The sequence below is a fragment of the Petaurus breviceps genome, unplaced genomic scaffold (assembly GCF_028583685.1).
Source record: "Petaurus breviceps papuanus isolate PSGF00001 unplaced genomic scaffold, PetGlider_PUasm1.0 551, whole genome shotgun sequence".
In the NCBI taxonomy this organism is placed as follows: domain Eukaryota; kingdom Metazoa; phylum Chordata; class Mammalia; order Diprotodontia; family Petauridae; genus Petaurus; species Petaurus breviceps.
This window is the reverse complement of record NW_027186372.1, coordinates 15,170,885-15,174,064: the sequence shown is the minus strand read 5'-3', so window position 1 is coordinate 15,174,064 and position 3,180 is coordinate 15,170,885.

Genomic DNA, 3,180 nt, shown 5'->3' with positions numbered 1-3,180 from the left:
TTAGTGCATTTCTCTCTGGGGCAATGCATTTTACTGTATTTGTGAAGATTGTTTTCTGGACAGCAGATCACCTCACTTCAAATAGATGTTAGCATTTTTAAAGCTTTTCTCTTGCCTATTATTATTATTATGATATGAATCAGTGTTCTTGAGGTGGTCAAAGTTCAATCTTCCTACTGCATCACAGTGCCTTTCAGTCTAATACCAGAGAGCAGGCCCCATTTTACTTTTTAATACAGAGCTTCACTTCAGCATTATTTCATTCATAAAGCAGTTACACACAGAAGTTCCTTTTAAGCAAAAGGAAAAAAACACATATTTATCAAATAACTTTCTTTCAATATTGAGGCCCTAGTCTTGGTTTGAATCAAAGCTATCCTGGGGAATCAGTCCAACTTCTCAGAAAGGTTTCAAATCATTGCATCTGACTATGTTGAACAGAGAGTGAGTTTCTTCCCAGATAGAACATTTATTGAAACTTTTATCATGCAAAGGGCAGGGAAAGATATGTATTTTCCAAACTAATATTTAAGGGGTCAATGTCAAAAGTAGAAAAAGTACTTTTTTTAAGGAGGGGAGTATTTTCTTTTGAATTGTACACTGTGATTTTATGTGCTTATATATGTATGTATGTATGTGTCTATACATACATCTAGATATGTGTGTATGCATGTGAAGGCAGAATTGAGTTTATATTTTACCTCCTATGTCAGTTGATTATTCAGGTTTTGCTCTTTGCAAGGACAGTAGGCAAAGAAGACTGATTCACCCAAATTGGTCTCAATGTTTCTTCAGGAAGGGGAAACAAGGTTCTAGAGTGGAGGTGAAATATCTTTTCCAGAGAGGGACAAGAGTAGTATCCCCTAGGGTCTTTCCATGTAGTATAGACTGGCTTTCTCTAAGGTGTTACCCCATGTATGTTCAACTAGTTATTTTTGGTTTTGTTTTGTTTTACCATAAGAGATATTGAAACAGTCATTGAGACTTGATTGGTTCATGGGACTGACTCAGGCTGTTGAACAAGGATTTCTAGACACATGAATACAAAAGGCTATTGAAAGCTCCAGTTCCTTCTCTGATACTTTTAGACCAACAGCATGATCAAACCAAAAATCTGCTCTTGGCTAAAATCAACCTAGTGTCCTAACTGAATATGTTCATGTATATATGTATGTATATGTATATGTATGTATGTATGTATGTATGGCTAAATCAACCTATTATTAACTGTCAGATGGGCTATGAGTGTCTCATTTCATTTCAGTATCAAATCTAACCTACTAGGGGACTGACCTGAATCAGGTCTGTTCTACCCCACTCCCAGGAAAAAAATAGTGATGTGTGGCATGAAAGATTTGGTCATAGAAGTAAATCTTTATACATGGATTCCTCTTATTCTGCTTGGTAAGGCTGGACCACTTTAAACAAAGGGGGTCAGTTAAAGTTTAGTTTGGCCCCATTCGTTGTATAAATCTTTTAATCAAGCATCTGCGTGATTTCCCTTCTCCCCTAATGCTATTTTTTATTTCCAAAGCATGTACTCTCTAAGCCTATGAGGCTCGACAGCATCCCTCCCAAACAGCTTTTTAAAGAAGAAAAATGATAAGGTGGTTAGTCTACCCACATACCCAAGTCCCCTTTCTATCCATTTTTGCTACTCTATTTGAGGTTCTAATTGAGAATACTGAGATGAAATTGACCCAGAGAAGTCTTGCCAAGCAAACAACCACAGCTAATCCCATCTGCCACTCTGATCAATAAGAAAACCTCTGCCTTGCTTTCAAAGGTGATTTACCCTCCATCCTGATGAATCCTCTCTACGTAACCCAGGAGGGGAAAGAGCCAGAAGAATGACAGTGTTCCTAAAGCTGAACCAACTGAGAGGTCTTAAGCAATAACTTAAGGCTTTTCCTTTCTTTTCCTTTTGGAGCCATTTACTTCTATTAGAAAGCTTATGCCTATGGCAAAATGTCCAAGTCTGTCATTCAAATTCCACCAGTGGATTTATTAGGTTGAGGGTCTGGGAGCTGTTACATCTTGAGTTTTGAATGTTGCTTCTCTAGCTCTTCTGATGTACTACTGCATAATAATATACCCTGCATGGGAACTGGGAAACTCTGGGGCTCTGTATTTTAACAATGCAGGACTATCTGTTTTTAGACTGCCAAGCATAGTGGAAGGGACAAACATGACACCCTGAACTACTCCACCCTTCCTTACCCCGCTTTTTTTTTTTCTTTCCTAAAGAAAAATACAAGAGATCCCTGGGAAGAGAAGGAAGGAAGGAAGGAAGGAAGGAAGGAAGGAAGGAAGGAAGGAAGGAAGGAAGGAAGGAAGGGAGGAAGGGAGGGAGGAAGGAAGGAAGGAAGGAAGGAAGGAAGGAAGGAAGGAAGGAAAAGAAAAAAAAAAGAAAACTATGTGGCTAAAGTTGTAAAAGGAAGACTGATCTAATTGATCCCAGTCCCTCGGGGAAGATGCTCTTCATTTAATTAAGAGTATAACCACCTGCTCTGCTTCCTATACTGGTGTCAAGCAATTCACTTGAATGGGTCCATCAGCAGATTAGGACTCAGGTTTTAACTAATGTGTGGTAGCGAGCCATTGGCATATTAAGCTGTAAAGCTGATTCTTAAACTGTCATAATGCTGGCTGAATTACAGCTGATTGGAATACTGAGCTCAGGAGTTCCTGATTGGCTGAGAGCAAATCAAATCCAAGAGAAACCATGCTGCACTAATAGAATAATAAGACAGAGTGCTTGAGAGAAATTATTTATACGTTGCTTCACAAAGGTCCCAATAATTCATTTAGTTTATGGTATCCAGCAACTATCACCTCAAAGATGTTTAATCAAAACACAACTTTAGCTGTTCCATTTACATTGCAGTGGTGTTCCAATACTTATACCAAGTGACAAATTCACTTTTTATGAAAGAAAAAGAGCATTTTTAAGTATTATAGCCCCTGCATATTAATACCAATAGGAGAAGTTTTTACAGAGGCTTATTTAATCATCCAGTCATATAAAGCCTCAAAATATGAACAACTTCTGAGCAAGTGTCATAATCCAGAGAATCTAAGAACTGCAATCCAAAGACTGGAATCCCAGGATTCAGGTCTCTGAATTGCACCAGATGAATATATATATATATATATATATATATATATATATATATATAT